Source organism: Panthera onca, chromosome D3, assembly GCF_046562875.1.
Source record: "Panthera onca isolate mPanOnc1 chromosome D3, mPanOnc1 haplotype 2, whole genome shotgun sequence".
Classification (NCBI taxonomy): domain Eukaryota; kingdom Metazoa; phylum Chordata; class Mammalia; order Carnivora; family Felidae; genus Panthera; species Panthera onca.
This window is the reverse complement of record NC_138350.1, coordinates 57,735,252-57,753,849: the sequence shown is the minus strand read 5'-3', so window position 1 is coordinate 57,753,849 and position 18,598 is coordinate 57,735,252. Positions and strand designations below refer to the sequence as shown.

Genomic DNA, 18,598 nt, shown 5'->3' with positions numbered 1-18,598 from the left:
GGAGGGCTGGGGCTAAGAGTATATTATGCAGAAGGGAACACCAGAGTCCCCATTGGGAAGTCAGAAATGCCTTAAATCCAGACACCAAGCACCAGATAGGGACGGGGGCTACCGTGGCACCCTCTTATCTTGCCTCCTCTCTTCCACACCAGGCCTTGGCCCAGCCCACCTCCCTTGCTTCCATCCAGAGACTTCTTTCCCCTTCCCACAGAGAAATCTGAGTCTTCCTCCTGCCTGGGCCTTTGCCTCTCCTAAACTGCCCACTCTCCTCTTCTCTGTCCCTGCCCACACTGGCCTAGGTGGGAAGGTGTCCCCATGTTTCAACCAAGTGACTCTTAACTCCCATAGGGAGTCATTCCCAATTGGTGGGCTGCCTTGTCCTAGCAAAGATGGGCAACGCTGGGTGATGATGGCAGGAAGCAGTGTGGTTCCTTATTCTTCAATTATTCATGAAAATACTTGCTGTAAAGCGAAAAGGGCTCAAGTTCAGGGGGATGAGGTCTCCCAAGGTCCCAGTTTATTGTGATTCAGTTCGTGTTTTGATCAAAGGCGGCTGTGGTCTTCTCAATTAGACCACCAGGGGGCACTAGGCAAGTAGCTTCCTCCCCTGGTGGCTGAGTGGGCACAAAGCAAGTGGGCCTGGTGTGCCCAATGCTGTGTTCAGCACAGAAGAGGCAGAATGATGCCAAAGGCACCACTCCACCCACTTACAGCACTTACAACCTGTAGTGAGGACACCGACCAGGTGGATGACTTGGGACAAGCCACCTGACCTTTCTGGACCTCTTAATTCTATAATGAAAATCTTACGTGTAAGACCTTCATATGCTGTGGATTGCTGTAAATAATCCAAGGATTATTATGAATGACAAAACAATGAAGTGAGTGTGAATGACCTCAGGGTCAATACATTGCTACAGTAAAATCTGGTGACTCCCAATTCATACATGAAATAGTCAAAGGACAATAAAAATATAAAATGGTCGGATGTGCAATTTGGACCCTACTTCCTGTTACATTTCAGAAAAGCAAGATGACCGTGACCTGGAATGACCAGAAAGGGCTCCATGGAGGGGAGATAGGATCCAGGTGTGTGTAAGGGAGAGGAGATTGGAAAGGTAGTAAGGTGGGAAGATTCTGGGGAGCCAGGAGTCTGAATTTTCCTTCCGAGTTAGGGATGAGAATGCGGAGAATGTGGCTGGAGAACGGAGCAGACCTTTCTCCCACCTGCTGGTCTTCCAGACCTCCAGCCTGTATAGCCTGCAGGCCCCAGTCAGCTCCAGGCAGATGAGTCACTCTGACATCCTGCTTCCATCCGGGCATGGCTTCAGGCCCCAACAATGCCCAGTTTTCCTCCTTCCTGGAAAAGCCTGCCTCCGGCTGCTCACCCACTACAGTCCTCTCATGGGCTTCAAGACATAGCAGTAAGCCCCTAATTTCCTCCTTCCTGGAAAAGCCTGCCTCCGGCTGCTCACCCACTACAGTCCTCTCATGGGCTTCAAGACATAGCAGTAAGCCCCTAACTTCCTCCAGCAAGCTCTCCCAGGCTGCTCTAAGCTACATTGGTCTCCTCCGTGTCTGAGCAGGGTTGATGCACTAAACTCAGCGCATCAGCATTATTAGTGTGCTTGTTAGAAATGTAGTCCTGGGGGTGCCTGTGTGGCTCGGTTGAGTGTCCAACTTTGGCTCAGGTGGTGATCTTGCACCTCGTGGGTTCAAGCCCCTGTGTCGGGCTCTCTGCTGTCACTACAGGGCCAGCTTTGGATCCTTTGTTCGCCCCCCCCCCCCCCCCCAATTCCCTGCTCACACTTTCTCTCTCAAAAATCAATCAATCAAACAAACAAAAGAAATGCAGTCTGGGCCCCACCCCAGACAGTGTCACATCACACAGACTGTACCCCACTGCATTTTAACAAGCTCTCTAGAAGATTCATGTGCACAAAAAAATTGATGGCCACTGGCTTAACTTTAGGCTCTGAAAGATAATGCCTTATTTTGAGTACTCCCAGAAGCAGAGTCTACACAAGCATTTGAATGCAAGTAGTTTCTGTAGATAGTGACCCCAGGAAACATGAATAGAAAGTGAGGAAGTATGACAGGAGGAAAAGAAATCAATAAAAGGTGTGTTATCAGGCAGACCAGCTTCCACTGTGAGTGGCCCTTAGTTCCACTGGGGACTCTAGCCCTAGTGTGGATCACACTCCCCGGGGTCATCCACCCTTGGGGTGAAGGAACTGGGGTGTTTATACACCAACTCCCACCAGTCTTTGGTTGAGAATGTGAGCAAGGATCATTAATTCCCCAGCTCTCCTGGCTTGCCACATGAGTGGGCAAAGCGGGCTCCACGGTCTAAGAAAGCCCTCAGACACCAGGTGCGGGCACTGGCAGTTGGAAGTTCGGCCGCTGTCACTGCAGTGAAGAGAGCAAGGGGCTATGGGCAGGACACTGCCTGCATTTGCTCCTGACTCCGTACTCTTGAATAGGAGAGAAGATAACAGAAGCCTGTCTCTGCAGCCTTGATGACAACTACCACTCATGGAGTACTCACTATGTGCCAGACACATCACAAGTAGTATCTCGTTTATTTGTCAAGGAGGCATTGCACAGATGCTCTCCTGTAAGCACTGTCTTATGGAAGAGGCCACTGAGGTAAAGGGGCTTACCTGGGATCACGTGGCCAGGGAGAGGTCTGGTTGCAAGGCCCGTGCTCCTTGCACTGAATCCTGTGGCACCAGATGTGTGTCAGAGCTTCGCAAGGGCAGGAATAGTGTTGTCTTCCTCAGTCCCTATCACCTAGGGCCGAGATCAGGCTGCCCCCACAGAAGATTCTGGCATCAGTGCTAGAGCCCCAGGGGGCCACATGAGGCAGGGCGGTGGCCCTATAGGTGTCACCACATCTTAGATCTGCCTTTAGATTGGAAAGCATTGCCTTTACATGGAAAGCAGTATCAGATTCCAGCTTTGTTCTGCCTCAATCCTTACGTCGTGCCTTACGAAACCACTAAACCTCTCTGAACCTCAGTTGCAGTGACTACCCTATCAGAACTACATTTGGATGCAGTGACTTCAGCAAATGGAGCTTTGTGCTTGTTTTGCACATCACAGAGTCTGGGGTTTGGCAGCATAACAATGTCAAGATTCTCTTCCCTCATGGTTATAAAATGGCTGCCCCAGCTCTATGCATCACATCCACAGTCACGCAGAGTAAGTCCAGCTGTGTCTGTCCTTTTATCAAAAATGCCGAAGGTTTCCCAGAGGCCCCTCCCCAGTAGACTTCTGTGTATGTCTCATTGGCCAGAACTGTGTCATGTGATCACCATAGCTGCAAGGCCAGCTGGGAAAGGGGGTTTCATATCTGCCATGAAACAAACAAACAAAACAGACAAAAAAAACCCTGTACTTTGGTTCCTGAAGGGGAAGGGGGGATAGGTGATGGGTAGGAGCCATTAGAGTCTGCCCCACCACCCTCACCGAGATGGGTAGGGGTTACAGAAGAGGAAACTGGGCCAAAGCAGCAGCCCCACCCCACACATAAGCAGGGTTTGCTTCTATGAGGCGGCTGAGTCAGAAAGAGGAGTTTCGCAGTGCGTTCCAGAGATGTTTCTTCAACATGGCACTGCTAACTCAGCACGTTTATTCAACTACTGACATGGTTTCTAATTCCATGGGTTTCGTAGTGGGAGATGAAGATTTCAGCCCCTTATTTTTATCATCTGTATCTCCCTTGAACTTGTATCCTTCTGTGCCTCTGTATGTGGCTTAAATACTAAGGAATCAAAGGCCACTGTGCCTACAGACAGCTGTCCCCACATCATAGGCATTCTGTGGCCATTTCCCCACCCTCACTCCTTTGTCCACTGCAGCAGTGGGTACACACCATCTGAAAGTGGCCCAGCCAGTTTTCAGGGCCAGCAACAATGGTGACAGCTTTATTTTTCAGAAACTGAAGCATGGCACTTCTGGCCTATTGTAAGGGGGTGTGGAGTGAGGCCGTGTGCCCAGGGCAAAGCCTGCCTGAGAAATGAGAATTTACCCTCGTGATTGCCTTCAGCCCCCCTGGACTGAGCTGGGAAGGAAAAAAAAAAGGTCAGAGATGGCCCCAGTCCTGGCCTGTGCTCCCCTGTGGCCTCTTCCAGCAGCTTGAGGAAGGCCCCCAGACCCTTCCGGTTCCCCAGTGGCAGGGGCCATCTCAAAAGGTAGTGAGCCTCTGGCCACAGAAGTGTTCAAGCAGAGTCTGAGTTGCCTGGGGGTAAGGGCAATGCAGGCAGTTCCTATGTTGGACCACATCACTTCTAGGTGAGCCCGGATCCCGTGATTTTATCCCTGTTTTACTTGTTTCTCCATCACAGGCCCCCAGCTCCAGCCCCAGTCTGAAGCCCTGGCCAAACCCCACTGTCCTGCCTGCATTCCCCAGCCTCAATCTCGGAGGACGTCCTCATGATGACTCTGCCCTCCCACTGTCTCCTTTCTCTGAAGACTTCCAGGATTTAGAGCCCAGCATGCCCCTGGGCAGGCTCAGGCCCCACTTTCGGCCACCCCAGCTCTCCCAGTCAGCTGTGTGAACCTGGGCAAATCGTTTCACTTCTCTGTGTTTCATCTCAACCCTGGGATTTCAGTAGTGCCTCTATCCTGGGGCTGTTTGTGCAAAGTGTGAGTTGATGCCTGCGAAGCACTGAGCGCCCTGTATACTCCTCAGACACGTGTGATGGTCTCTCCACTGCCGTTGCTGTTGCTGTAGCCGTTCTCTCTCCCCTCCAGAGGAATGTGCCTCCCTGCTTGGCCCCTTCCGATCCATCCCCACCCCTGGCGCCGTCTGCCCTGGTCTGGTGGACCGCGGACCCGGGATGCATGGCAGCAAGTGCGCCAGCTGCGTAGACTAGCCCAGGGCTGGCCCCGTGGGGAGACCGACAGACCCCAAAGAATAGAAGCCAAGGGTGGGAGTGGCAGAAACGTCCCTGGAGGCTTCTGGTTGTCTCCCTGCCAAGGCCTGGCTGTGCTTGAAGAGAATGACTCAGGATCACTGCTTCGTGCCCTTGTGAGAGGTGTGAGCTAAGCTTGTCCTATCAGTTCGCACAATCCGCACGAGACCTACATACTTCCCTCGCTACTTCCCGTTCACGGAGCCACACCCCAAAAAAGGGCAGCGCCCCTGGAAGCTGGGGGAGGGAAGCCCGGAAGATTTAAAACCCTAGCCAGTAAGAGCAGAAGCAGATCACGCCCCGGCACCCACGTGGTTCCACATGGTCCAGGAGGCCCTTCAAGGCAGGGTGACCCAGGGATCTGAAATGAATATGCATTTGGCCTCTCCCAGCAGCCCTGACAGCTGGCATCCGACAGCTGGGACTGCTCAGGGCCTGAGAGAAGGTTTTTAATTCAATTCATAAGTGTTTCCTGAGCACCCACCAGGAGCACAGCCCGGTGCTAGGTGCTGCGTGGCAGGTGGAAGTGAGGAGAGGCCACGGACCCTGCTGCCCCTTGGGGCTTTCCCTCCTGCGGAGGAGAAAAGATGTACACACCAAGCAATTAGAGGACAATGGATTGTGACTTTGGACTGAAATGTAGAGCTCCGAGGAGTCTGGGAGCCTTGCGAGGTGGCGTTTACTGAGTGCCCTCCTTGAGCCCATGCTGGGCACGGGGGGGGGGGGGGGGGCGGTGCGTGCAGCCTTGGGAGTGTGGGCAGGATTTGGGCACCTGGAGGTGGGTTGGAGACAGCATTCCATTGAGGCCAGAGCAAGCACAAAGGAGGAAGGGAGGGAATGAGGCTGTATGCTGGAGCTCAGGGTACTCAGAAGCGGGGGTGGGGGGTGCCAAAAATCAGAGGAGGTTTGGGGCTCGAGTGGGAAAGGCCTGGGAAACATCCCACTGAGCAACTTGGTCTCTTTTCTTTGGGTATCGGGAGTCATTAAAGCTTCCTGAGTAGGAGAGTGACAGATTCACCATGATGGGCAGGGTGGTCTGTAGGGGTAAACGGCCCGTGCCTGTCCAGTGAGAAGCCAGAAGTGGGAGAGTGGCATCAGGAATGGAGCCCGGCAGAGTGCAGACAGCCTTTCAGAGTCTCCCTTCGCCAGGCAGCCTCTGGGGGCAGAGCCAGCACACCTGGGGCACTAGCTGGCAGAGACTACGTGGTGCTCGGAAGATCTGCTGGAGGAAGGCTTAGGGGAAGTTGGGCTCTCTCTAGGATGCTGAAGCTGGGGAGAGGAACCTGGCATTCTTCCCCCACCCCCACCACTGCTTGGAGGACGGTTCCCACCTGGAAGAGAGTTCTGGAGAGGCTCCTACACCACCTAACTGCACCTCAAAGTTTCTGAGATATTCAGATTTGTAACAAATGCAAAGAATGAGGTTCAAACCGCCCCCCTCCCCGGGTGCGTGCACATGCGCGCGCATGCAGGAGTGAAGTCAGGGAGCAGCCTGGGAATCCTTCTGCTGCAAATGCTCCCTGAGCAATTTCAGTCCTCCTCCAGCTCTTGGAATGCTGGGCATCTCCGCTGTCTATCGAGCACTGTTGGGAAACTTTGACTTGGGCTAGTGGCATTCCATCCATGAATGGGACTCTTCTCGGCCGTTACATTTTCCTCCCGAGGCCCGAGAACTTCGGGTGATGAGAGTGATGCCTTAGCATCACCTGCTCCATGCCCCCATTCTGCAAGGGAGACACAAAAGCTCAAAGAGGGCACACAGCCTGTGAAGGTTCGTGGACATTGGGCACACTGCTGAGATGCCACATTTGGGTCCTTTTCCGCTTGCAACACAGCCTTTATCTCAAAGAGGCCCCATGACTGAGAAATCTGGTAAATGCGTCTTGCTTTGGAAGAGCTGTGGAGGACACCCATTTCCATTAGCTTCCATATCATGGGGTGTGCTCAGTGCAGTTTTATTACCTTTGAGTGGACAATCCAACAGTGCCTCCAAGTGCATGTCCTGCCAAGCCTGCTTTAATGAACAGACACAAAGTGTGTGTAATTAGCCCAGGGATGGTGTGACAGTGAGTACCAGTAGGCCCCTCGCAAACACTGTTGTTCTCTTAGGTAGATGACATATTCTTGCAGACAACGATGTTGTCTACACTGTTTATTTGCTGCCCAAAATTTTTTGCACCACAGACTTTGCAAAGACTGACTTCTCTCTGCTAAAGTCTAAGTCACTTTCTTATCTGACTTGCTGGTTTCAAAATTTTAAAAGATTGCAACCAACTCCTTAAGGAGGGGCCATCTCACAGATGGAAGGATCTTGCAGTGGGTTCATAGTCCCTCCAGAATGCCTCCCCAGATGGGGTAGACCCACATGCTCTAACACCCCCCCCCCCCACTCCAGGTTTCATCAGGGATTGTGCTACATTGTGAGGTCGGCCGAGTAGGGTAGGTCCCACTGACACCTCTCGTGTCTCTCAGACCTCATGGAATGCTGTGTTGTTTGGTGTGCTTCAGCTAACACCCTGCCTGAGGGTTCCCCAAACACTTCCAACCCGTTAGATCACGGGGCAGGAGCCCCGTCTGGCACCCATCAGGTGATGGAGGCAGACTGACTCTCCAGCCGCTGCTGGAGCCCTCCCTGGCTCCTACCCATGGGTTCTGGGAAGACAGTCTGTGCCGTCTTCCTCTATTCTTATTAAACGATTTATCTGGGGGAACTTAATATTTTCTTTTAGGATAAACTGAGCTAATACGATGTGCTTGTTTTAATTTGTGGGGTTAACTGATCTAATTATCTGTGGCGTTCAGTTAAATCCGTGTGCCTGGGCCGGCTGCAGGTGTGGGCTTTGAATCCTGCCAACAGGAAATCTCTCAAAACGAGCCGATCTAACGCAGCGGGTCCGCTGGTATGAGGGATTTTCTAATAATGCATGAATTTATTAACAGCTAAAGATAAATAGAGGATGTATTTACATTAAACAAATTCACAAGGAACTGTCTGCTGCTTCCCTGCCCCCTTCCAATGAATGCATCCCCCAACTCACGTTACTGTCTGTGCCATCCAGGTTGAGTCCAGAGTAACCCCGAGGGGCCCCCTGAGACTAAAAGTGGATACCCCTGCGCTATGACACTGTGGGGGAGCTGGTCTGGCAGGCATTAAAGATCTGGAGTTTCAGTTAACTCCAGACAAAGGAGCCAGTGATGTCACTTAGGTCCCTAAAAGCTGATGCAGTCTTAGGAGGTGAACAGGTGCCTTCCCCTGGGCTGTGAAGATAGTCTTAGAAATCTGTGTTTGGGGCCGAGAGGTGCACATCCCAGGGGGAATATATCCAGGGAGGATGACAAGGGAAGGAAAAGGAGTACCTTGCATCTAAAGTGATTTGAAAGACAGATGCCATCCAGCCGGATGTGGGACAGCCTTGGCAGATACAAAGAGTAGCCAGATTGGGGTAGCAGGAGGAGAACCTTGGGAACCAGGAAGAGGGGACGAGGGGCAGCCCGCTACCCACAGGATGTGTCGTGAGGGTCTCCTGGCTTCCTAATCCTACCCTCTGCTGACCCACTGGAAGCTGCCCCATCCCCTATCCGGGGCTCCAGAAACCTCTCAAGGCTGGGTCTGGGATACTAGCACTGTCCAAGGAGACTGGGATTCTAGCTGCAGAAGTTCCACATTGCTTAAAAACACCGCTAGCCTGTACTGTTTGGAAACATGGCTTTGGGATCAGGCCAAGCAGCCCCAGCCGCATTTGAAATGCATTTCCCATTACCTGAGGCCCAGACGCCCTGACAGCCCGAGTCATTCAGTACTGACCTGTTTTCAGCTAGCATCAAGCTCTCCGTCTTCCACGTGAATGATCCTGAATGAAGCCACACTTGCAAAGGCACGTGTAGAATAAGCACACATGTGCAAAACGTACATGTGCACATAGATGCAGATGCCTGCACACGCTTAACATTCAACCACGCACACACACTGGGGCTCGTGGCATATACACGTGCACGAAGCTATGTACACATACCAGATGAATGTGCACATGTCAACACACATAGGAAGCACACAGAGGAAGACATGCCTGTGCGTACACAGGCATCCATGCACGTGCCCACACACGGGCACACAGCTGTACGTGTGCACGCACACTCTTCCTCAGGCTCTTTTGGCACTGAAAGAGAACGTAGCTCTACAGGGACAGCTGAAGATAAACTCTTGATTTCTGATTTTCAGAGCAGTTTGGACAAGGTCCTCTGAAATGCATTAAAATGCTAATCACAGCATCTGTCTGAACCCTGGCAGCTGTGTGACTTGGGGGGAAATCGAAACAGAATGGATTCAGGAGCCTGGAACTCCTCCTTGACTCTCCTTGCCTCGCCCTCTCCCTCGTCTCCCCCCTCCCCTCCCTGGCCTGCCCACCACGGCCCCCACGCAGCACCGGCCCTTCTGCCCCCGGCTCCAGCCTGGCCGCGGTGGCCAGGACTCTGCCAGACCGGGGGTCCCAGAGCCGTGGCTCCCCAGTGCTACCAAACAGGGCTGCTGCCCACCCGGCTCTGCCCAAAGTTCCCCCAGTGGACCTTCCTCCGATTGGCAAGACGGCCTCTCCCCAGCACCAGGGCCTCACTGCTTCTCTCGCCCCCCAGGAGAGAGCAGAGAAAGTACTAGCACTATCAAAGGTGGATGCTAAAAGCGTGCTCTATTTAACTCAAATGAAGAGCGCTCTGAGGGTGGAATTTTAGGTAGGGTGGCAAGCGAGCCCGGAGAAGCTTTCTGACCACCCCTGATGAGACCATATGTGGACAAGGGAACGGGATGGGGTGATTCATACATCCACACTCCTGGTGACTCTCCTCCACTGCCAAATGACATCCAAACCCTCCTCCACCCTTCCCTGACTGTTAGCCCAGCCCAGCTCCTCTCGACTACCCTGCCTAGCACTAGGATGTAGGACTACCCCAGTGCTCCTGAGTCCCCCGCTTCCCTCGCAGCTTCACACTCCGTGCTTTGCTCTGTCATTTACCTTTGCCTGGCCTCCTGCTGTATCCCAAAGTCTTTGCCAGGCCAATCCTTGGTCATCGTTCCAAACTCAACCTAGATATCACCTTCTCCAGGAAACCTTCCCCAATCTGGATGAAGCTGGGGAAGAGGCTTCCTCCTGTATTCTCAGAAGTTCCTGTTCCTACCTCCGTTTCCAAAGTTTAAACATTCTCTTGTCCAGTTCCTTCCCCAGACTCTATACTCTTGGAGGGCAGGAGCTGGGTCCCACTCATCCCTGTGAGTCCAGCGTTGGCACAAGGATTGGCCTGCTAAGTTCTCAATGGTGAGTGAGAACACCGGAATGTGTGAGGGGGTGTGTACCTGAATCCTTAGGACCAGAGCCACTTTATGGAACCCCTCAGTGGAGATCCTGGAAAGATTTTACCCTCACTGCTGGGCCTGGAATGGGATCTGGTCAGGCTTACGCCCAGCTCCATGTGCCCACACCCTTTTCCTCCCCCCCTCCCCATGAAGATCAATGCTCCCAGCATACCATGGTTCCATTTTTCCTCTTAAGCATCAAACTGTCATTTCACTAAACACCATCTGGAGACTCCTGGCTTCAGCCCCTAGCTTCTTCCAAACTCTTATTAATGTGACGGGTGTTTATTCCTTCTTCCTCCTCTTCCACTTCCTCCAGAACATCTCAGCTCTGCAGCCTGCAGACATTCATCTTCTCTTTGGGGAGCTCAGCTCTGCTGGGGAGGGCGGCCGTCTCAGGCTTGGCTTTAAGCAGCTGACAGTGATAAAGAGCAGACAGAGAGCAAGAGCGAGCTGTGGGGGCCCCTCCTGGAGCTTACTCCCAGCCAGCCTGGGAAGGGGGGGATGGCAGAGAGATCGCTGAGGAAGGAACCTGGTGTAACTTGGTCTACCGTGGTTTCAACTCTGGCACACTGATCTTTCCAAAATTCCACGACCTTCGGGTGCGTGGGTGGCTCAGTCGGTTAAGCGTCCGACTTTGGCTCAGGTCATGATTTCGCGGTTCATGAATTCAAGCCCCACGTCGGGCTCTGTGCTGACAGCTCAGAGCCTGGAGCGTGTTTCAGATTCTGTGTCTCCCTCTCTCTCTCTGACTCTCCCCCATTCATGCTCTGTCTCTCTCTGTCTCAAAAGTAAATAAACGTTAAACAAAACAAAAAACAAAACAAAACAAAATTCCAGGACCTTCGCGATGTCCTGGTGCTGCCCAACAAAGCCCAGATTCCTACCCCAGGCCTTGACAATCCAAATCTTCCCGCCCTTCCCAACATCTGCGTCTGCCCCAGCCCCCGAGTGCCCATCTCTGCCACCAGCATACTGTGCACTTCCTTCCTTCCGTGACTTTGCCCATTTTTGTGGCTCTCATCTGAATGCACCTCCCCCCATTTTTTTGCATGTCCTCAGAGGAGCTCACATATTCTTCCTCCAAACAACCTTCCCTGACTACTCCACCCACACCAACAACCTTCCATGGCCCTTGCGGGAAAGGCCACATCATTTCACGTAGTGATCTAACTAACCCACATTGTATTCATGTATTGTATCTCCCGAAACAGACACAAGACAACCCCGATGGTGCTCACAGCACCCAACCCTAGACTGGGCTGGCACACAGGGGTACACAGTCAATCCCCACTGTCTTAAAGCAGAGGGGATAAGCAGCAATGACCCCTCTGAGAAGAGCACCAGTTCCTTGGGAGTGCCTGGTTGGCACTGGGGTGCCTGCAGCAGGAGCCCTCCCCCGGTGCCCATGTGGAGGCCCGCCCATTCCGGTCCATCACTATGGCCCAGCCTGGCAGTCAGAGGCCAGCTCATTCTCCCTGGTAGAGCATTAAGCTAATGCGTGTTGTGTCTCATTAGTGGCATTCTGTTTGTGCCAGGGCCAGGCAGTTTGATGGGTACTTGATTGGATATTCTGTTTATTTATGGCAGGAAAAGCATTCTTTATTGAGGACTGGGCAGCACATTTCTGTCCCTATGGCACTAAGATCCTCTGGCAATCATGCAATTATAAATTAAGACTAAATAAATAATATATAATAAGCAATAAAGACTGCATGCCTCCATGTAAAGAGCTCTCCTTGGACAGGCCTCAGCATCACCCCATAGCTAGGCCTAGAGACCCAGCAGAACCCCAGCCTGAGAGACACTGGCCATCCCAAGCTCTTGGCTGGGTTCTCTACCAAGGCGAGCATTAGCGTCCTCAGTCATAGCACCTGAGTGGGAAGCATGCCTGCATTGATAGAAAACCTTTAACTTTCTGCTGCCATTGATTCTCACAAATCCTTAAGGAAGGGAAGGCAGGTATTATTATGTCTAATTGATACGTATGGAAACGAGTTGAGGCCCGTGGAGGCTGAGAGACCTGCCCAGGGCCACAGGGAAAGGCATTGTCCTGCTCTGTGCCCCTCGATCTTTCATAGGCTGGTCAGGATGGGGGCAGGAGGTGGAGAATCTTCCAAGGATGCGAGGTTGGTGCTACCATCCTTCCAAGGGGGGAGGGAAGAGAGCAAAAATCCATAGCCTGCCTCAGAGCTGACCCCTCCCCACTCATCATCATGCCTGAGCCACCCTGTCTGCCCTCCTGTCTCAGGGATGAGTCAGTGAGAGATTGCCACCCATCCCCAGCTTCTTGGGCCTGGGGAAGCAGCGATGGGGAAGGCAGAGGGAGAAGGTCGAGGCCCGAGTTCTGAGAACTAGCCATGGCTGAGGACAGGGAATGTCCACAAATCTACTGGAGGAAGGTGTAGGCCCTTAGCTGTGTGGGGTCAGAGATGGAAGTGTGCATAGCGGGGCCTAGACTGAGTGGCTGGAGGAGTCTTGGGGGACAGGAGAGTCCACGGGGACCTTTGTACCCACTGGGAATGCATGCCAAGTGGGGAGTTATCCTGGGAGTATATCTGAGGACATGAGGCCAGGGTCCTCCTCTGGGCAGGGCACTGGTGTGGAATGGGCTGAGCAGGCTGGGTTTCCAAGTCTGGAGATGACACTGTAGCCAGGGCAAGCTGCAAGGGGGACTTGATACGCCCTATCTGTGAGATGCCCCCCCTCCAGGGGCTGCTGGGATCAGGAAGTACTGGGAGCTGTGAAATTCACAATGGGCTGGGACTTTCAGCCAGCCCAGCGGCAAACCACACCTCCACACCCGGACACTGGACCAGCCAGAGTGCCCTTTCGCATTCCAGGCAGAGTCCTGTGTGGTGTGGCAGACGTGGACAAAGATTGTACATCTCCCCCAAGGGAGAGTGTCTCTTCATGAGACCCAGCCAGGGGCCTGGAAAGGTCATTCTGAGTGCATCCTGGAGCCAGAACAGTTCTGGGAGAGGCGGGCTGGGCCTTGACGACCTCCCTGAGAACCTCCAGCTGGAGGCCTGGAGGCACCAAAAAGGATTTGCACTCAGGCAGGCTGTAGGTCTTGCTGTACAAATGCAACCTGTATTGCATTCAACACCCCCCACCACGCCCTCCCCACTTTCTCCCACTCCTTCTCTGCTCTTCCTCTTCATCCTCGCAAAAACTAATTGTCTCTCTCACCAGCCTGCGCCCGGTGCTTTCGAGAGGTTTATGCATGAAACTAATTATGCACCGCTAATTTGGAAGCTAGCAGCTTTCCCGTTAACGTTCATTTGATTTGGGTTGTTCTGCTGAGTGGCATTTCTGTAAATATGCCACAGGGCTGGGGGCCTATCGGGGAGGGTAACCTGAGTTTGGGGTCAAGAGGAGGGGCCTGGAGATCTGGGGATGGCCAGGTGTGATGTGATCCTTGTGAAGGAGAAGACAGGAGGCACCATTACCATAAACCAGGGGGAGGCCTCATTAGCAACCCTGGATGGTCCTGTAGTAGGAATCTGACTGCAAAATGTCACACTCAGTTGGGGTGGGGACAGAGTGGAAAACTGCCCACAAAGATTAAAAAGTGCTAGGTTCCCAGGAGTGCCCAGTGGGCATGGGCTCTGTGCAGGGCAGGAGCTAGGACTGGCCCTCATCCCTAGGTGAGCACTGAGAAAGCCGGGTCTGGAGAGGGGCCCTGGGCAATGGGAGAGGTCATTGGCCTGAGAAGTTCCCTCCAAGGAAAGATCTCAAGCCCCAGTGAGTGATCCCACTTTGGTCCTGGAGGGCTGGTGTCTGAGGGTCAAGGAGGGAACGGGGTAGGCAGAGCTTGGAGGAAGGACGGCTCTCTTCCTGACCTGCTGTAGCCAGGCCAGCTTCCTGGGCCCATGCCTGCTCAGTCACACAAAGCCCTGTGCCCAGAAATCTCTGCTGTCACCATTTTGAAATTCTTAATTTCTGAACAAGGAGCTTTGCATTTTCAATTAGCACCCGCCAATTATGTGAACAGTCCTGTCAAAACCACTGAGTCTCACATGGGCCCTGAACTCATCGAAGATGTTCTCTGGGGACTTCTGTGCATTCATTGTGCCTCCTGGAAAAGGAGCTCCCTAAGGACCAGGGCTGGGTCTTCTCAAGTTGTCCCCCAGAGTGCAAGCTGGGCTCCAGGAAATGCTCTGCAAAGAACTGAAGCATTTGACTTGGTTCTTAGGCACTGAGCACCCATGCTGTCAAAGATAAGTCACGTTGGGCCATCTATTCACGAACGCTGCCTTTTCCCCTTTTCCTCAACGGCCCGGGAGCACCTCCCAGCAATCCACTCCTGTCTCCCAGCAAACGTGGGAGCCCCAGCTCCTACCTCAACATAGAAGCGTGGATGTCAGCACCTGCCACAGCGTCGGTGCATGGACGCTGACAGGCTCACTGTCGACTGCAATCTCTGGTGGCCAGGAGCCCGCAAGGCTGGCAGTTTGGAAATCTCAGGGCAAGTCCGCAGGGGAGGGATTAGCAGGGAAGTCAGATGATGCCTGCAGGGCTTGAGAATGGCCAGCCAGACAGGAAGGCCTCTAGGGGAGCACAGAGGAAGGTGGGACGAGGAGAGGTGGCACCCAGGCCAGCAGTGGGAACCCTAGATTTCCACCCTGAAGGCTGTGGGACAAACTGCCCCCTGGGGACCATTGGACACCCCCGGGAGATCAGCAACCCAACCTCGCTTCTCCTTTTTCCTTCCTGAGACCTCCAGGCAATGCCAGAGAATGTGTTTGGGGATGGAAGCGCAATGCTGAGATCACCTCCCACCTCTGCTGGGCTCTGGGGTGGGAGCTCTGGGGAATGCAGCGTTTGCAGTAGAGTTGCAGCTCATTGCTTGCCCTGCTCTGTTGCCTGCTCACTGTGCACCAAATGTGTATCACTTACTGTCCCTGGGCCACACTTCCCTCTCCCGTGGAATGAATTTGCTCCTCCCAGGAACACTTTCAGCAGTACCACTGTGACCGCCCTCTCAGTTACCCGCCATCCTGCCTTGTCCCGAGTGCCCTCACCCACAGTCAGACATACCCAGGTCCTAATTCCAGCCCAGCCAGCCCAGCCAGCCCAGCCAGCCCAGCCATGTGGCCTCTGAGATAATCTCTTAACTGCTCTGGGCCTGCCTCTGTCTCCTTTCCTGCAAAATGCACATGGTGAAGCCTCCCTTTGTGGGGCTGTCGAGAGGAGGCGTTGATGGCAGCCACTCCTAAGTAGGAGCTACTCCTGTGACTCGGTGGCCATGCTGACGTGCACCCACATGGCTTGGTGGAGAGGTTCTGGCTGCCTGAGACGCTGTTCCTCCTCTCACCTGCACTAAAACTGGTCTCATCCTTGACAACAAACATCAAGCCCTGCCTCCTCCAGGGGGCCCCAATGGATGAACTCCTACAGGACTCAACAGTGAATCAGCCTCCATGCCTCTGAGTTAACTAGCTGCTTCTGTGGGGTGGCTCTTGTCTTACAAGCCACTTACCAGCCTACATCTCCTCCCCTGAGTCTCACACTCTTGGCACACAGTAGACAGCCAGGGAGCTGTTGAATGGAATGCACGTACCTTGTGCGTGACATTCTGGGTCTTCCTTCCGTGGAGTGAGCTGTATTCTATGGCATTTGTGGTCGGCGTTTCCTTCCCCTGAAGGGATCTGAGTGTCATTTTCCAGCAGGCTTGTTCCATTCCCACAGCCAACCTTGGGAGACCCGCCTCCCACTTAGAAGCAATGGGCACAACTGTTACTTGATGTTGACTCAAGGTTCCATTACTTTCCAAGGCTGTCTGAGAGGCAGGCCTCATGCCGAGCCATATTGACAAGACGTCTGTGGCAACCAATGCTGAGTAATGGTTCAAATGGTAACCAGCATTAGCAAATAGTTCCTGTGATAATTGCAGCCTAATTTGTGTGTGTGCACATGAATTAGCATGCATCTGTATGCCATTAGCACTCTGAATTATCTCCTGGAAGCAATGCTTGCCTCGGGCCCTGTGGACAAAGCCAACAGTGAGACATATCTAGAGCTCAATTTCTTCTCGGAACAAAGGACAGAAAATGGTTTTAAGGAAGGGAAAGCATATGCCTCAAGGCTGCTTCTTGACTTCCTCCATAAACTGAACCTCAGGCCATCCCAAGGCACTAAAACAGAGAAAGTCAGGAGGTCCAGACCTCATCACTTTTAGTCATTGGCCCAGACCAGGTCCTCAGCTGGGACCTCTCCAGGGGTTCCTGGGAAAGAAACGAGGGCAATTCAGGAGCTCTTCACTCAGCAGAAGAGCTGGATTCCTAGTTGGGCTGTAGAGAGGAGCATGTTCCATTTTAAATGTGTCCGGGGAGTCATTTGAAGTGAGTGATCACCTCCTGACTTGAGTTTTTGTATCACAGACTTCCAGAGAGCAGAACCCCTTGGTGTTAAGATCTCTGCACGGACCCAGTCATGTTCAGACATGGTGAACCCTGGGCGGTAGTGATACTTAGGAAAATTCCTGAAGGTGCCCCTGTGGTGGCTTCTGGGTCGATTCCTTCTACTGCATCCCTCCTGACCAATACTGCCTGTCCATTTAGAATTTGAACTACTAGTTTTTTGTAAGAAGTACCTGGAATCATGCCATTTAAACCCCGTTTTCCAAGGATATGTATATTTAGAAGACTGTGTCCCCACATATACATACAAAAAACACTCAGCCGAGCACAGTGTTCCTAAGTTGGTGTGGTGTTAAAGACCGAATGTGTCCAAAAGTGACCAAGTTTGATTGCATCAGTTAAGAGTCGACGTTGGCTCAGGTCATGATCTCACAGTTTGTGAGTTCAAGCCCCGCATTGCGCTCTGTGCTGACAGCTCAGAGTCTGGAGTCTGCCTCGGATTCTGTGTCTCCTCTGTCTCTGCTCCTCCCCCAGTTATATTCCCTCTCTCTCTCTCAAAAACGAATAAACATTAAAAACAATTTACCAGATAATCCAGGTATAAGAATTATTTACCAGATAATCCAGGTATAAGAAGTAGAATCAGAAAATTTACCAGATAATCCAGGTATAAGAATTATTTACCAGATAATCCAGGTATAAGAAGTAGAATCAGAAAATGCAGCAGGGCTCTAACATTGGTGATGAACACTATAAACAATGTCAGACTTGAAACAGCCCCAGGTTCTCCAACCAAGAGGAGCTTTGCAAGCAATGAAGGTTCTACAAGCAGAGCCAAGCTCTATAGACAGCAGTAAGTTCAGTGGATACTGATGAGCACAGCCTACAAAGCCAGCATCTGCTAAAGATGTTAGATTCTACAATTAGTCCCTGGATCTGAAGCTAGTGAAGAACTCTGCAAGCAAGGATGGGCTCTGCAAACAACAGGCTCCACAAACTGCTTCGGGCTCTGCAAACTTTAACGAATTTGCAAGAAATACCAGGCTCTGCAAGCCCAAGAGACTTGACAAGTGGCAGCAAGCTTTGCAGAGAGCGATGAGCTCTGTGGGCAATGCCTGGTTCTGCTAACAATGGACTCTTCAAACAGCAACAGGCTCTAACGTCAGTGATGAGCCCTTTAAGAAACAGCTGGCTCTACAAGCAGCAATAGGTTCTGCAAACGTCGATCAGCAGGGATGAACTCTGTAAGCAATAGCAGAGGTTCCGGAGACCACATCAAAGTCTCCCGTGTCTTGGTCACCAAAAATACGAGGCTGAAGAAAGCTCTGTCCATTCTCGAAGAGCTCTGTCCATACCTAGTCATGAGCACTCCTTCCGTGTAGGCCCATGGGTGATGACAAGATGCCCTCTTCAGCAACACTTGGATGGGATGACCAGTGTCCTCCGTGAAGTCTCCTCTGGTGGTACATCCTGTTTAGGGCAAAGAAAACTCCGTGGGGGTGGGTGTTCCAGTGGGAGGTGGTGCCAGGGACAGGTGTGGAGGTCACCAAAACAGGTGCTTAGACATTCACGCTCATGGGGAAGAAGCTGCACCCTAATGGAAGGAAAGACACCTAGGGCAGAGCAGCCTCAGTCACCCACAGAAGGTGGCCATCCCCAGTCTGTCACCTCAGCCGTCACTGGGAAGGACCCTTGACCAAAATAGTCCTTCCGCCTAGCCTATCTCCGATGTCTGAAATCCCACCCTGAGAGCTTACACCATCTGAATCGAAGCCTGACCCTTGTTAAAATGAAATCACCACCCACCCACCCACTCTCCCAACACCCTCAGCCTGCCACCTCAGTGTGAATCAGCTCATCATGTCCTCTCCCGGGTGATAGACATCCAAGAGCAGCGTCTGAGGTGTGTGGGAGCCGGCTCGCGCCTGGATCCTGAGAGCATTGGATATTATGCCAGTGAAGGCTGGGGC

At 52.6% G+C, this 18,598-nt stretch overlaps 1 protein-coding gene across 50 annotated transcripts in view; it reads left to right on the top strand.

Annotated features, from left to right (window-relative positions):
• Positions 1–18,598, top strand: part of CELF4 (CUGBP Elav-like family member 4) — a 299,755-nt gene that overhangs the window by 84,481 nt on the left and 196,676 nt on the right. The window lies entirely within an intron of this gene.